At 37.4% G+C, this 18,141-nt stretch overlaps 1 long non-coding RNA gene across 1 annotated transcript; it reads right to left on the reverse strand.

Annotated features, from left to right (window-relative positions):
• LOC110396789 lies at nucleotides 4,109–9,068 on the reverse strand. The gene is made up of 3 exons (XR_002437266.1): nucleotides 8,881–9,068; nucleotides 8,522–8,725; nucleotides 4,109–4,263 (listed from the first exon to the last, which is right to left on the reverse strand). It is a non-coding gene; the product is annotated as an uncharacterized LOC110396789 (long non-coding RNA).

Here is an 18,141-nt window from a genome sequence, read left to right on the forward strand (position 1 = left end):
CTTTGCTACACTGCATACTCATACTTGGAGGGGTTTATAACTTGGCTGCAAAAATGTTTTCTGGGTAAAACTTGGCAGGGAATTCCTTAACTTGAGAGCAAATGCATTTTAAAACACATTTCCAAAAAAAAAAAAAAAGAGAGAGAGAGAGAGAGAAGTCTGCCTACAGTGAGGCTTTGAGCAACACATGGTCAAACTGATCTGACCTGGTAATAAGCTACAATACACCCAGCACAGCCCTGGTGCCTGCCCTGGGGGCTTGCTCTAGGCCAGAATGACACCTTTCCAACAGAAAAACCCACACATTTTTCACTTTCACCCTGGAAAAGACAAGTCTCTCCCACCAGCTCAGTTTAATGAAATGTGGACATCTGGGAGCAGCCACTGTGAATACAGGAGGAAAGAGTACTGCAAGAACTTGTCCTCCTTGAAATGGCAGCAGGTGCTTGGGTAAGAGCTCAGAGTTACGGCCTTGCCTCTGCTTATGAGAGACTGTGCCAGGGCTGCAGCTCAGCTCTTCAATGGGAAAGGTTTGATAGTTTCTCATTTAGAGGGCTTTTGCAGACACTCTTGTAGCACTCATATCCTCTCTTTGTTCATAGAATGAGTAGAAACTGTCATAGCAACATCTTCCTCTTCTGTGGTGTTCTTCCTGCAGGACTGTCAAAGCAGGTCAGATACTTGTTAAGCCACTGTCTATTTCATAAATAGATAATCTATACCTTCAAAAAGGGAATGGATGGATGAGGCCCCAAAGGCTATTCCAGAGAGACTGCAAAGCAAAAATCTACTAATCTCACCTGAATATCTGAAAGATGCAAGAATCTTTCCTCTTTGCCTGCCCAGAACTACATACTACTTATTTGTATTCCAGCAGCCATGCTGTATGGTATAGCTGTGTGGTATGGATGAACCACCCGTACGGAAGACAAAGGTTCTTGTGTGCACAACCACTGGTTTATTCATGAAAAAAAGGTAACTCTGTTTGGTCTAAAGCTGTTTGTTGTTGTTGTTGTTGTTTTTGGTGTTGTTTATTTTGTTGTATTTGTTTTTTTATTATTATTAATTAGAGCTACATTTGAGGGGAAAGATGTTTCTGATTAATAAGAAAGAAATGCAGAAATTTCAAAACAGTTCATTTCAGCATTTCCAAAATTAAATGTTTTGCTTTTTTGGATTAGATTCAAAAGGCACATTAAAGATTATTTCATAAAAACAAACGAAGCGAAACAACCAGAGAAGAAAATGATGGCATATAGCCCATAGTTTGGCCAGTCTAATTGAGTATAAGGAGCATTTTGAACATCCCGTTTTCCTGGAGAGGGCACTCACTCACCTTTGAACATGGAAGTCATTCTGATTTGTCTATTCTGTCCCTATGAAAGCTTATTTATTTCAAACTACCCTGGAATTCTCAATATCTGGGTGGTTAGGAGGTGCATAGCCTTGATTTAAACACACATACTTTGATGCTATTGACCTGAAAAATCAAGTCATGGACTGAATAAATTCATATAGACCAAATGAAAGTTTTAACAAATCCTGTACACTTCCACAAAAAAATTATATATATTTGGCTTCAGCTCATCCGCATATTCCAATGAAATACAACTATGCTAAGTCTCAATGAGAAACAAGTTTAAACAATAACTTTCACAGAAGTTTTAGTGAGAGCAACATTGTTTTAGAAGAATTGTTCCTAAGCTCTAGAAACAAAGACATATGTGAAGTCATTAGAAGGTAAAAACTGCAAGATGATGACTAGCCTGAACTTTTAGTTTGGAATTTGATCTTGAATTAAGCACTGAGGATATCCATGATTCTTGTTTTCTCCTTCCTGTGAGTCTAGGGACAGAATAAAGAGAAAGGTTTATTCATTTGAAATATTTATCCAAAGATAGACCACTTCGTTGAAACATATACTTTAATTTACATCTCCAGTGATGAGCAGTTTAATAAGGACTTGCGTATGCAAGTAGACATCTAACTTTGCTGTCATGAAATTAAGTATACTTAGGAACAGCATGCAAATGCAAACAAGAGGCACCAGAGTCAATGTCTGATTTTACAATTTTACAGTGGGTAGGTAAATCAAGGGGTGGTACTATGAATTCAGCCATTTCTAATCTACACGCAGCTCTTGACTCATGCGCATTTTTACATGAAGTTTTTGACAGCATTTGGCTAGATCATTGTATGTGATGTATCTTTTGACCCCATCAGCTATTCAGTATAGCTGTTAATAGGAACTGCCAAATCTTATGTCTCTTAGTGCAAGGGGTCTCTGAGATTGTTTTCTCATCAACACACAACTCTTCCAGCCAGCTCCCAGGCAGAGAATTCTGTCTTTAGAATTTGCTTAGATTAACCTGTTCATTCTCCTACACATATTGAAAGTGTTATTACATACATTAAATCATGAGTTTTCAATATTTTTGTATTGCTGTACTAAGAAATTGAGAAAAGAATTGAGTTGAATTTATTATACTGAAAAAAAACCAAAACAACACAAAAGTTGATGTGTGTAATCTTTTATAAACTTCGTTAATTTTTTGTTTTTCTTGGTTCTCTCATGCTCATTCTCTCTACAAGCCACTTGGCGTTCATTCCTCAGTAAACCAAATACTTCAGCGCTATATTAGACTTACATTCATGGCTCTCACTCTACTTTTATATCCATGAAATCTTATTCATGATGCACAAGAAAAAGGCCAAAGGAAAATGAGATCTAGGGAATTGGCCAAATCTGACAGAAATGTGGACTTGAACTCCTGCTACAATCCTTCTTTGCAAGAATACAGGGAAATTCTTCAGAGACACTTCGAGCTTCACCTATGAAGATGACTGAATGCTCAGTCCATCCTTACAAAGTACAAAAAGTCATTCCAGCTCCTTTGTAAAGAAGCTGGGATACACTATTGGCATGTGATTACAAATAAGTGATTTAAAATTGCTTAAAATTATCAAGTTTGAAAGTTTTTGAGATGGTAGCCATTTTGTCTTTACTAAATTGAAACAGGACTACACTGCTTTTGTATTTCTCTCTTCAGCTTCTCTTCTCTCACTTTCTCTCTCAATGTAATATTTGCAAGTTTTGTTACAAACTCTGCTATAATTTCTCAGTAATCTGAGAGTGTAACCACAGCTGCAGTTTTGAGGTTGCCAGCAATTCCTGCTACTGGCAATTTTCCGTCAGTCTTGTTAAGAAAGTTGCCACAATTTTACCACAAATAGTAAGTCTGTGGCATGCTCCAAAATTTGCATGCAATTGCCATTAACTAACTTACCAAAGTGATCATTTCTGTTAACAATAGCTAAGCTGCTTGAAAATTGGGCTTCAGCAAAGCCTATCTGTTTTACGTTATTCAAAGTATTTTAATGTGAAACCTTTTAATAAAAATCATCTCTAAAACCTCTTTAAAATCATGCCTGCTATCAGCAGGACCCAAAAAACAAATTGTATATTTGCTTTTTGGATTAATTATACTGTTTTTTCTCCACACACACACACACACACACAAATAATTTTAAGTATATTTAGCCAAAATTTAAGTACAAGTTACTTTGTTAATGTTATTAAAATGCATATTCAGCAAATTCATTTGGCTGCATTAGCTCATACATTCATGCAGCTTCTGAGTCCTCACACTATTATTAGTTCAGGAGAAAGTCTATACTATACTGCATTCATGTTGCCTTTTGGTTTTATAGGATAAGTAAATTATATATACAAAGCAACTTTTAAAAAATCTACAACTATTACAAACATTTGTAATGTTACCTAGAATGTGACAAAACTTGCATGGTTAAGGATTTTTAATGAAATATGATCAATCTTCACCTAAATTATTAATTTGGACAAAGCTGCAGTTGTAATGATTTATTTTGCTGAACACCTCTGGAACTCTACACGTTTTCTATGGTTTCCATTATATTATATATTGTGGTATGCATGTAATGGTATAAAATTAGCTGTCCAAAACAAATTACATTTTAAATAATGATTTTGAGTTGGAACATTCTTCCTGTAATACAAGACTCTCACATTCGTTTGAGTTAGATGTTCAAAAAGACAAACAATTAAAAAGTGAAATTTTGTTACCAGAACTGTTCTTGTAGTGAGAATTCTTCAGGATTTTGAACCATTTTAAGTCCAGTCATTCAGCATATAATTTCTCTGCGGCATGTGAAAATCAGGTGTGCCATTACATGTACATTTTGCATATATTCATGCTTCATCTTCTTTCACCAGTTGGTATATCTCTGAGAAGGATGGAACAGTTTAAATACTCTGAAGGGTTGTGGTTTTGATCTAAGAAAACATTGTGGCTGGTCATATAGGAAAAGTCTTTCTGAAAATGCTAAGGAAATCAGTTTTTAATAACAAAAATTCACCTATTCAGCAGATTTTAATTCTTTCAGTGGAGCTTTGACAGTATATCAAATTGTGCAGTCATTAAACACTGACAATGTAATGAAGTCACCTTCTCTCATGATTATATCATTCTCTCCATTACTGAAAAGATTTTTGCCCAACCATTCACTTAATGGTGTTTTCTTTGCTGAAAATGTAATATGTTTTGTTGATAAAAATGGAACCCGGCTGTTCTTCGAGGTGGAAATTAATTTTCCAAGCCTACTATTTTGAAGGCTGGCACAAGGGTAAATTTACAAATCCCAGTGAGTTTCACTAGTGTTGGCTGTCTTTGAAAGAAAACAGATGCTGGCATTTTAGTTCTGTACAGAGAAGGCCCTTCTCGATGTGACTTTTTGGATTCTGGAAGCCAATTAAAAGTAATAGGACAATAATTGGGCACTTTTGTATATATAACCTTTTGGCATCTAGTTAGTATTAGACTGCTTAATTTTGAAAGGAGACAGCACAGCTAGGTCCCTGTGTTCAATATCCTCATTCTTCATTCTCATCCATCTGACAGTAGAAATTTAATAGAGCGAAAGAGTTGTAAATATATGGACAAACACTGAGCTGAAGTGTACATTAAAATTCACATTCAAAATCATTCCCTTAGAACTCATCTCAATTTATTTAATATCAAGATTTATAGCACTGGTGTTATTCTCACATGTATTTATTTCATCTTTTGACACATAGCTTGGGCATGTTGATAGAAAATATTTCTTTCATAAATCATAAGACTTAACTAACTGATCTTCAGATAGTGAAGATCTAGACTATCAGTAAGAAGTAGACTACCTGAGAATGACTCATCATCATAATGTGCTATTTCTTCTTGACTTGGTGGCAAGTTAAGTTTGCCACACAGCCCAGTAGATTTAGGCTTAATTAGCACTCTTAGGACTCTCCTTGTCTGTGGCGATGTTCATAAATCCTCTGATTAACATTTCTGATATATTACTTACTACTATATTGTTTGTACTGTGCATTTCCACTCACTGTACTATATAAATATAAGATAAAACAGAATTTCTTAGTAGCTTTATGACTCTACCCAGGCTCGACAACAGATTTCAATATCTCCTGCAGGTTCCTCTATGCGGAATGTAATGGTCCAGATGACACATACTATATCCCAAACTCCTGTTCATTTTCTTCAGTTTGTTTTAGAAACTCAGGAGCTTGACTGTACCCATCACATTGTACGCAAACTACTAACAAAATACAAAAATCAACGCAAAGCAAAGTCATGTAGCAAACATCATATGAGACATCTTATTATTCATTCTTATTTCATATTCCTCAACTCAGAAGATTGATCTGTGAGTCTTTTTACAGAGAAATTTGCCTTACAAACTGCGCACAGTAACTAAGAGCCATTCACTCACTTGGTCAGATCTCTACCCATTCATTGTCAGTTTTCAACACAGGAGTGCACTCAGGACAGCATCCTGCTTTTCCTCCAGTTCATGCCATCATTAGGATACTTTAATGACTATTCCAGATATACAGTAGAAAGGTTAGACCGAAAAAGATCAAAAAGATCACAAGAAAGAAGTAGAGAATCACAGCTAGAATATAACAGGTAAGGTCTGCAAACTAGTCTCTGCTGAATTCTCATACATCACCACTGTTTGCTGTGACTATGGAAGATTGAACCATTCTGCAGTTGTTTTCAGCTGCAATGCCTCCTTATACTAACCCTCAAGGGAAACACTTTGTAAGAGTGGCTGAAAAAGGCTGCATAAGATTACAGAAAGAGAAATGCTTCTGCATGTGGTCCTATCTGGTTGGACTTCTGAGTGAGAAGATACAAATGAAGAGACTTCTCCAATTCCATCATTCAGAAAGGACCAATTTTTGAACTTCCTTTCCTTTATGACACTTCTCTTTATGTTCACATAATACCTGCACAAAGATTGTCTACAAATACGTTCCCCAAATATCTATATTTGCATCTGGTAGAGAAGTCCATCTTTAGTGTCACTGGGCTGTATGCATCTCTGAAGCCTTCAGGTGAGATTGAAACTCAATCTCTGAATTTGCTTCAAATGGCTCTGTGCTAATTAGTGCATCTCCTGAAACTTAATCACTTTAGGAAGAAATCCAGAGTAAACTCTTCCCTGTTGTCATCAGCAGAAGCTGTGGATAGAATATGCTCAGTCATAGCAGCTTGCCAGAATCAACAGACTGTGGTTTCCTGATCCAGAGGAAGGAAACAATTGGTTTTTCCCACAAGTGCATAAAAGAAGCTGCTGCTTTGTAGGTAAAAATAAGGAAAGGTGTCTGAGCCATGTATGTCTGTTTGCAGCCAGTTCAGTCCTAAAAAACTGAGATTACTCTGCATATATCTGAAATTAATTCATGCTCAAGTAACCCAAAATGAAATTTATACTCAACAGCTAACAAACTATAGTTCTTGAAACATACACCATGCCTCTATTTTAAGCAATGCAAAATTCTCTTGTCTGTAGTACAAATTTTGATTACACCGATTTGTTGAGATGACAACAATACTTAATCCTTCGATATCATAGAATCATAGAACGGTTTGGATTGGAAGGGACCTTTAGGACCATCTAGTTCCAACCCCCCTGCTATAGGCAGAGACACTTCCCTCTAGGCCAGGTTGCTCAAAGGCCCATCCAGTCTGGCCTTGAATGCCTCCAGGGTGGGAGCATCCACAACCTCTCTGGGCGAAATCTGTAGAAAAATCTGTAGAAAAACTTAAAACAGTTTTTCTTCAAACTAGCAGTACAATATTTGTCCATATGGTACACACGTACAAGTCTTTTCTTAGAGTCAGCATAACCAGCTCTTGTAATTGTGGAGCTAGTTAAGCAGTTTAGTTCTTAGCACCTAATGATACTATCTCAGCATGTGCTGATGGTCTTTTGAAGATGGTCAGAGCCCGCTGCTTCTGAGATCTACGCAGAAGTATTTGGGTACCAATGCAACAGAAACAATAACAGGGCTGTGGAGGAAGCACCCATCAGTTCTGAAAATGATGTCCTTTAGTTCTTAACATTGAAGTCTCTTTATAAAGATAGGCAAATATTTGTATTTTATGTTGCAATAGTCTTCAGCTTAAGAAGAAAATTCTAGCCAAGGACAGATCCAAGAGGAAAATTCATGGTTTAGTCTCTTTAAATAGCTCATGCTGTCATAAGAGATGATTATGAATCTATGCTGTTGTGTCCCAACTTTGGATACTCATCTGTTGAGCAGCAGGTACTTAAAAGATGGTTTTGTCATTGGTGTTTTAATAACTTCAGAGAAAATAAACCACCAATCTATGCTGTCAGCTTTAAATATCTCTCTTTAATGTAGGTTGCTTAATATTGTTGACCGTTTCTCATTCTGCATTATTTATGACTCTTTGAATGTTGAGGATCACATGAAAAAAAAAACCTCGGTTTGGACTATACCTCATCAAAACTCATGCAGGCTGCATCACATCTAGGGAAAAGGGGAAAAAATGAATCTGCACCTGATTTCATTATGTGACAGGTCAAATTTAGGCTTTCTTGCATTTTAGGGCAACAGAAGCATCTTTGGGTTTTGGTGATTCTATGATCTGAAATTGGAATTTCTATTGACTTTTCATGACCTAATTTATAGGAGTTTATACATTATTCTAGTTTCTATGTAGTTTGAGAAAAACAAATGCAATCAGATTGCTGGAACAGTAGATGAAGTGGAAGAATTTAACCAATCCAAGGTCTCACCAGGTCTGCTTTAATTTAAACAGCGTTATGTCTCTGTACCCTTAGTACCCTACAGATTTTTCCTTGATAATCTCTGAAAGGTATTTAACTTTCCTAAATGTACTGTTTTTGGCTTACTTACCCAAAAGCAAAACACTGGACCCTCACTTGCTTTTATAATTTCCTTTTCTCATGTTATCCCTTTATGACGATCAGGGAGTGCAAAGGACCTTGAGCTCTTATGAAACTTTATAGATAAGCATCTTGATACAGCAGCATCCAACAGGGCATGTTTCCTCCGCACAGAGCATGACCTTGCCTCCCCACTCAAGTCACCAGAGGCATAGCCACTGAGGTCAGTGGAAGTAGGATGAGGCCCTATTGCTTTACCATTTACCTTGTTGCTCAACTGCTGTCGAGTTTGTAGGGCAGCAGCAGGAGTTCAGATGACGTAGCAGTCCTCAGTTTTATGCAGCCTCGCACTAATCTTAGCTTCAGAAGAGAGCACAATAATCCTCAAATGATACTGTTGGCTTCTTGCACTGTTGCTTGGTAATGAAAACAGAGGAATGCTTCCAGCAGTGAGCCATCACCCTTCAGACTTAAGGGAAAACACACATGTGAAGAGAAGCACACAAGTATGCATCCATGTGTATGCACAAACACATATGGCTCACATATATAACAAAATGACTGTCCAGAGCCATGACGGGTCTACAGAAAATCTTATCTTGTTTAGAATAAGATATACCTCACCTCTTAAGCCTTTTCCACTCCTGAAAGTAGTCATCTTGTTACCTCAGTGAACCACATTTTGTCCAATCCCTTGTATGTTTGAAAAATTATATGGTTAAGCAAGACATTTCATAATCATTAATCTATAGTTAACTCAGCCTGCTGTATTATGCAATACTATGTGGAACAGCTGGGGCCCACTAACCAGAAAGCACTTTTATGGTTTCTCTTAAGGGCCATTAAATCAATGTGATGAGAGCACAGCTGGAAAAAATCCTGCAAAAATTTATCAGATCCCACACAATATGTAAAGGGAGCACTTGATGCAATTGCAGACTCAGCATCAAGCCCTCTTGCCTGAAACTGCAGGTGGAGGAAAGCTTACAGCACAGCTCATATACAGCCCTGAAAATGTCTGTTGTCTCTTGCTTTTCCCTTGTCCGTAAGGTTTTCCATTTGAGCCTCACTAACTGCTACAGTTGCTGTGGGTCCCTCAGGGGTAGATTAATTGGATCATGAGAGCAGCGTTTTCAGCAATTGCCACATTGCCTAAGCCTGTCAAGGTGAAACTTACTGATGTGAATGCCTGAGAAACTGGCAGTGCTGCCTCTCTTTCTTTAAGTACTTTCTGACAGTGGCCTGAAAATCTCATGCTTTCCTACTGCGCATTTTGAAACAGAAGATGGAAAGGAGGGAGAAGCTATTAACATCCCAAACCCACATGATTCATGACTGTTCGCACATCATTGATAATGCAAAATAGTTAAGAAGGAATGCTGTTACAGACTTATAATATCCTGAAGAATTACCCTCTGATGAAAAAAATCAGACTGGGAAGTGAAGTGCATAATAATCAGAGTAGAGCAGAGAAAAAGTCATGATACCTGCTTTATGGATGTCTAATGGACTTTGAGCCCCAGAGCAATTTCTTTAACACCTTTATTAAATGCCTATTGAGGACCTGGTCCTAGGAGTCTCTTGAAGCCGGTGCTATGGACTTCAATAGCATTTGGATCAGATCCATAAATGACTCGAATATACAGTAGAAAGAGAAGACTGAAGTATTAAATAAACACAGAGGAAGGGACAAAAGAGAAGAAACAGCGTCAAAAAGAGATGCTGTGAAAAAAAGAACATGTACATTTGTCATAGAATCCAACGCCTTGGGTATTTTTACATATTTGTCCAAAGTCATCATGGAACATATCTGACAGTCACAAGTATTGTGTTGTGATCTAAATTCACGTTAGAAAAAATTAGCATTAAAGGCCTTGAACCTACCAGAACTTAAATTCATCTCTAGGCAAAGCACTTGGCAGGTGCCTTCCTATTGCTTGACACAAGTGGCTGGTACAAAGCCAGATGAGTTTCCACATCTTGGCTCATCAGGAATGTTTTTATTTACAGAGTTTCCTTCCTGTTTTCTTCAAAATGAGCACTCCACTCAGAGTCTGCTTCCCTGTTCAACACTGGGATATTGTTGTGTTCAACACTGCAATATTACAAAATAGCTAGAGAAGGAACTGAAATAAAACAAACAAAGAAAAAAAAAGAGTAGAAATGTGTATGTGTGGGAGGGAGTTTTGAAGTAGAAAGAAGACCACTGCCAAAGTAGAACTTAGCTATATACACCATAGCTAACAGCTTTACGCTTGCAAAGACTTAAGGTCTTTAAGGATCATGCTTGCAGATTGCACTTGGACAGTAATGACGGAACAGCATGCAGTCAGTATCATGCACGTATGAAACACATTTATGAGTGTGTAATATATATGCATGTATATATTTGTGTGTTTATAAAAATGTTATGTTTATGATTTATGCTATATATCTTCATCTATACCTTATTTAATATACTTAGGATTCTTATACACACACCACAGAAATGATCCAAGGGACGGAGCACCTGCCCTATTCGGACAGGCTGAGAGAGCTGGGACTGTTCAGCCTGGAGAAGGAAAGGCTCTGAGGAGACCTAATAGCAGCCTTTCAGTTTTTAAAGGGGAGGTAAAAGAAAGGGGACAGACTCTTTACCAGCGTCTGTTTTGATAGGTCAATGGGAAATGGTTTCAGACTAAAAGAGGGGAGATTTGGATTGGATATAAGGAGAAAGTTTTTTAAAATAAGGGTGGTGAGGCACTGGAACAGGTTGCCCAGGGAGGTGGTGAAAGCCCCGTCCTTGCAGATATTCAAGATCAGTCTGGATGAGGCTCTGAGCAACCTAATCTACCTGAAAGGTGTCTCTGTTCATTGCAGGGGGGTTGGACTAGATGACCTTTAAGGATCTTTTCCAAATCGAATGATTCTATGATTCTATGTATTTCATAACATCACACTGCTTGTTGTTTAAAATAGAAGATAAATCATCTCCAAATGAAATGTCTTTTTCCTCATTACTCTTAGCCAAGAACTTGGTGAATTTGGTTTTCTGTAGCACTGAATGACTGAAGGTCTCCCAGACAAAGGAGGAACAAAGCACCTTTTCTGAATCACAGAAGTCTATGGAAGATTTGTCACAGTCTTCACTAGGTGCAGGATCAGGTCCTTCTAGGGCTGAATAGGAAGACCACAATTAGATATCCGTGCAGAAGTCTGCACTTGAGTAGAGAATGTAGCTCTTTATGCTTCCTGGGACTTCTTTCTAGAATTGTGTACCCATATAGCAAAAAGCCACAGAAAAGAACAGTTCAAAGTGAGGGGAGGACAGAGAAAAGTGGGTGACATAAAAAATATCTGCCACTAGGCAATGAACTCAAAAGAAAATTCTGCTTTACACTGTGCACACTTCTGCTCTTTGCCCTTGCATCTTCTGGAACTGCATTGAAAAAAGCCAATGCCTTTACAGGAAAACTGTTACAGACATAATCCTTGAACGCTAAAAGCAAAACATATACAAAAGAACCAAGGCGTGGCTGAGGAGAGGGGCAGCTGGTGCTCATATTCAGTAATTCTTTAAAACTGTACGTCTCCCCAGTAATATTTTGTGTGCGCGTGTTTGTGTAAAAGGTCCCACATTCTCCACAGAAAAGAGACTTTCAAAAAAGCCTTTCATTTTCAAAAGGGCTATTGGTTCTCGAACATATTTTGACAGGATTGCTGCTGCTGAAATATCCTGACATAACCCAAGCAGAAGTACCCACTGCAGAAGTTCATGGTTCTTTTTACTGAGGAAGACTGAAATGAGTTTCCAAATCCAAAACAGGGAAAGTACAGAATTTTTGAATTTTACAAACACAGAAAGCCCGAACTCCCTAAGGTATACTGAAATGTAGAGGGAGAAATTCTATCTTCCCAAGGTTTCCCAAATGAAATGGGGAAAAAAAGGAATTAATTCTTTTCAGAAATGAAAGAGAAAACTGGAGAAAGGTTTAGGTCATGAGCACCAAATAAACAGGCAACAGAATGACTAGATGCAGCAGACATTCTCTCCACTGGAGATGCAGTCTAGCACAAGGATGGTCTTGTCCCACTAGAGCACTGTACCTTTAGATTGGGGTACAACATACAGGCATGAGGTGTGACATACTCATAACTGGTTCTACATGTGAGGTTTATCAATCTGTCAACAATTCCAGTAAATACCCAAAGAGTTTCAAATTCAAACTCATATTTTGCTACTAATAACATCTAATGAAAAAGAGGGCAGAACCTACCAATCTTGTTACTTCCGCTCCCAAAGGGATGTCTTGCTGTGTTAATACTTACTCATATCCAGACAACCAGAAAAGTATGAAGTACTCATATCTGCTTCATTATGTGTCAAGATAATATGTGGATAATGTGGCTCATTCACATCCATTAAATATGAGCAGTGTTCAACAAAATTTCTCTGAAGATTTCTCTAAATATTTCATCATCTCTCAGATCAAAATCTGCTTCTTTCAAGTTTTGATCCCATCTGTTTAGTTTTGTTCAACTTCTAACAATTTAAGAGTATTTTTCAATAAGAAGGAATACTTTCTTTCTTTCTTTTAAAACCTTTCTCATCCTCCACTCCAGTTCAATGTTTTTTATTAAAAACAAACTTGATTTAAGGCTGCTGGCAAACTCCAGTGTTCATTGTTGATGCCTTCTTATTCAAAATGAAAGAAAATCTCAGGGTCCCTGTAGGAGTAAATTACAGAAATAGTAAAAACTCTTACAAGAGATTTTTCAAAGCTAAAATATTTTTCTTGAAGTTTTGGCCCAAGAGTGGAAAGGGGCCAACATGAGTGAGCAAGGGATAAAAGACATTATGGAGGAAAATATAACAATTTCTCCCAGACAGAACAAAAATCTTCCTGAGTTCACTGATAGTAGGATTTTAAATTACATGGGCTCCAAAAATAATGCCTCCTGTTTTATTACGTTGGCCCAACAGAGTTGGATGTTGGTGGTATGGCAGCAGTGGTTGAACCTTTCCATTAATAGTCCATAACATTTTTTGCCAGATGAAAGATGGCAGCAGAAGGGCTGTCTGACATGGAAGTGCATATGAAGCTAAGGTGTGGAACTGAATACTTCCATGAGGAAAAAATGACACCCACTGACATTCATCAATGGTTGCTGAACTTTTTTGGAGACCAAACAATGGATGCAAGCACAGTGAGACAGTGGGTGGTGCATTTAAGCAGTGATGACAGCAATGCGAAAGACAAACCACATTCTGGACAGTCATGTGCAGCTGTCACACCATGAAATGAAGAGTGCCTCGATCGGCTTATCCTCACAAATCGGCTAATGGTGGTGACTATGTTGAAAAATACTGTTTTGTAGCTGAGAATTTATTGTTATCAAATAGTGTTATTGTTTTCTTTGTATCTGTTGTAGTTTCCATGGAAATAAATAGGAAACATTGCTTTCGGAGAGACCTGCGTGTAATGTACTACTAGGAATTAATAGGACACTGTGAAGAACTAGATATTGTACTTTGAAAACAGAGTAATGGCACAATGATTTTTCCATTCTATCTTCCATATCAGAGAAACTCAGAGCAGTCCTACACATAAGAAACAAAGCACTTTGTTTCCACTGCATCTAACTTAACTAGAACACTTTTGTCATAAAAAATAAAAAACCACGTAAAAGTTTTCAACATCTGTTTGATGATAGTATCTGTATCCCCAAGTAGAAGAGTGCTTATTTATCATTTCTTGATCAGTACTGTACAGTTACAGTATGTGACCTCATCTTCTGCATGTTGACTGCTAACTCACTTAAGGCTTAGTCTAGTTGGAGAAATTTGTAAGGTCAGAACTCAGTAAACTAGATTAATTGGGCAGCTGCAACCAACAGTTTGAGGTCTTTTGATTGTCATGGATTATGTGTAGATTACAGTTCAATGAGACAATTGCCATACTGTCTGTATGATTTTACATCAAGCCCTGAAGTTTGCTGTCAGTGAATATCCCATGGCATTCAATTATGTGTTCCTGGGCATTCCCAAAACAAACAAACAAAACCCCACTCCCTTTCTTCTACTAACTTTAATTGATTTCCCAAAAATAATAAAAATAAGAAAAAAAACCACACAAATCTAGAATACATAATTCCATTTGTCTGTTTTTTTTTTCCCCTTGTACTGCTGTCTTTTCTCATTGGACACTCTCAAAACTGATGAGCCATTGAACAGTGCAGTCAGTCATGAGCTAGAGGATCTATCTTTAGATGTTGGTTCTTCTTGGACAGCAAGAAAGTACCAAGCTATTAGGCCATGGTATGTTCCATTTTTGTATGTTCTACAATGAAATTATTTCACATCAAGTTACAAAGGAATAATGGGTTAGTCTTTGGGCAAAGACATGAGGGAGAGCTGGTAACACTGTCACGAAAGCATCGTGGCGAAGGAGTTCACCAAGAGGACTCAGGCAGAGATAACAGTCATCATCAGATGAAACCTGATAATAAAATAAGATGCTAGATTTCAGGTGAAAGCATGAAGCTTTCATGAAGCATGAGCTTCTCTCATGTCTTATAAAGGGTAAATTAAGAGTGAATTTAGGGATGATGTACTCTAAAGTATTGTCTTTCAACTTTAGCTTATCTATATTGACTACATTTCTCACTGATTAATACACTACACAGAATGCTGTTTTCCTTGGATAGTTACACTTAGGTCTCTCTCCCTGTCCACTGTGCAAGGAGCTGACTTGGCTAGCTGATGTGATTGTAGTGGGCAACTGTTCCTCTAAGGAAGTAGATACCATGACTTAGACTATTAGGGTATCAAAATATCATTGTGATGCAAAAGATCATATTGACTGTCCTTTGAAAATATCTCCTTAGTCCAAGATCTGTCCTACCACCAGGAAACAAACATTCCTGATAACATGTTATTAACATACAATGGAAAACTTGATTAACTGCCTCCTTTTGCACCACTTTGCAAATTGCTTTCTGCTTGGGAAAGCGCTGTGTAAGCAGTATTTCTTTTCTGATGCATGGAACATTATTCAAAATGAAATTCCAATCCTCTTTTGAAAGATGTCTGTGTATATTTCCTTTTAAAAACCAAGAGTTCTGTATGCTGACAGATTCTCATAACTGAACTTTGCAAAGATGGGTTGAACTGATATAAATTTATATTGTTATTAAGATGTAGACACTCATTAACTTATAAAATATTAGTATGATGTGCTGATCTTGAATTTACCACGAGATCAAACCAGCAGAGGAGCTGATGGAAAAACAACTATCACATTTATACACAATTTCCCACTCTCTGCTAATGTCTTATCTGAGTTTTAGTTATATTTCAGTACCTGGCAATAAAGTGAGAGTTCCTTGGTATCAGTACAAAAGATGAATTACATCACCCATCTGTTGTAGTAGGCGTGTCACGGATCTCGGTCTGTAACGCGGAAAGGCCCTTCCCCATATGCTTGCTATTGGTTCACCTAAATAGCTGAACCTGTGTCGTGGACACAGGGGGTTGAGCTTCTTAGTTTTCATAACAAGGGGCAGAACAACTCCGTGTATGGCCTGTTGGAAGTGACAGGTCAGAAGCAGGAGATTCAATATGATTGGCCAGGAGCACTGCGTGAGCTTCTGGAACAGTCTAGCAAAAAGATAAGAAATACTATATATTTCTTTAGCTTTTACCAATAAACGCCATTTTGCTGCATATCATATTGATGCTGTGTGTGGTATTTGGCCAGGACCGGGTTTAGGTTCCTTTTGTGCAAGAACAATACTAAAAGGGTCGCTGGAGTTCGGTAACACCCATCAATATTCTTCAGTATCTGTGAGCACATACCTTTGGTTTTCTTTGAAGCTCAAAGAGAGTAGATTTAGGTTAGATATAAGGAAAAAATCTTTTACAACGAGGGCGGTGAGGCACTGGAACAGGTTGCCCAGTGATGTGGTTGATGGCCTGTCCCTGGAGACTTTCAAGGAGGAACAATAAGGCCCTGGGCAACCTGATCTAGCTGTGGTGTCCCTGGGCATTGCAGGGGAGTTGGACTAGACGACTTTCAGAGGTCCCTTCCGACCCTAAGAACTCTATGATTCTATGATTCTTAGTAGTAATACTCCTAAATAAGGCCAGGGGATTTAAAACAGGAGCACCCTTCATCCGAAGGATAGAAAACATGATTATCATTAACTGATATTAAACACTTTGTCCACAAAAGTGGCCTGCCTCTACAAATGGAAACCTATGCACCTTTTGCTTAAAAGAGGAATGAACTAGAAGAAATATAGCTGAAATAAACAAAAAAACTAACAAAACTAAACTGAAAAATTTTTCCTAATTTCAACAGCTTTGGATCAACTTTTCTTAATATAAGTCCAAGAAGAAGACATGTCAAGTTAATTAAGAGTTTACAGTTGTAGGTGTATCTAGATGACAGGAAAACAGCCTTATACATTTGCTTCTGAGCAAACTACATACAAAAGTATTTATAAGGGATGTTTACACATTTTTAGTTTCTTGCGTACCAAAACAGAAAATTTCCCAAACAAAATGGAAATCGCATCAACTCTCTGAGTGGCCCTTAAAACTTTAGGTTATAGTATTATGCATGCATGTGTGTGTATATGAGTGTCTCCTTCTCTGAAAGATTATCAAAGGGCAACCATAGACAGAGTAAGGTGTAGGATCTATTCAACTCAGACTGTCAATCACATAGCAGCTTCCATTCATCTTGAGCATTCATTTGGAAGGAAAGATTTCATGTCAGCTTTTTCATTTTGTCTAAATAACTTCTTTTAGCCAAAACTAAGAAGCACAGAAACAGGAAAAGCAGACAGCTCACTAATCTGCTGGTGTCAATTACACCACACAATACAGTCATGGTCAGGAAAGGAGATTCAGACTGACATCAAAAATGTCATCTCCCTACAAGAACAGCTCCACTTGGAACCAGTCATCCAGGCAACATTTTGGTCTACTTCCCTAGCAACTAAGAGCGGGATTTATTTTCTGGGAACTTCAAAAAAACAGATTTGGAAACAAAATTGCACTGCAAACAATCATAGAAGTAACATTTTAAATATGATTTTGTAGCAAAGTATGGGTGATCATGGTTTTGGGCATTAGACTGAATCTGTTTTGAATGGTTATCAATAACAGATTAACAGAATTTCAATGTTGGTATGGCAAAAGTCATTGATGTTGAATAGGGAAATATGAAACAACAGTGAATTTGGATCTAGGTTTCTTTATGATTCTGCTTATAGTTGCTTTTTTGACCGAACATATTTGATGTCAGAAAATGAAGTTATATCTAAAAAAAACCTATTTAGTGAAACTGTCTTGAAGGAGGAAAAACTTCTAAAAATGTCCCCCAAAGTGCTCGTTTCTCTATTTAGGGAAGAAGATATTAATATTTCTTTTGCAAGTAACTTTTTATGTTGTGGTACATTACATGCATTTAAAAGTCAATATGAGAACAACCCATTAAAAGAATCTTTCAGCTTTTCTATTGACATTGTGGCACTAGAATTTAGGGCAACTTTATAAAGTTCTCCACAAAACAGAACTATTGCTCTCCATACTTTTGGCCTACACTCGCGTATAATGATTGTAGCATATGAAGCAAGTTTAGCTTATGAAAATTTCCCAATTACACAATAACAACAAAACTCATCTTAGGAATACTGTAGGACAGTTAGAAAACTCAAGGAAACACCCACTACATCATCATTTAAATCTAACCAGAACTGATAATCATTTTAATATCCAAAAAATGACAGATGTTTAATTATTTATAATGACATTTGATTTCAGAAAATCATTACAAAGCTAGCTCAAATACCTATTTTGTTACCAGTTACATTATATCACTCTTTATCTTAACAATA

This window comes from Numida meleagris, chromosome 3 (assembly GCF_002078875.1).
Source record: "Numida meleagris isolate 19003 breed g44 Domestic line chromosome 3, NumMel1.0, whole genome shotgun sequence".
In the NCBI taxonomy this organism is placed as follows: Eukaryota; Metazoa; Chordata; class Aves; order Galliformes; family Numididae; genus Numida; species Numida meleagris.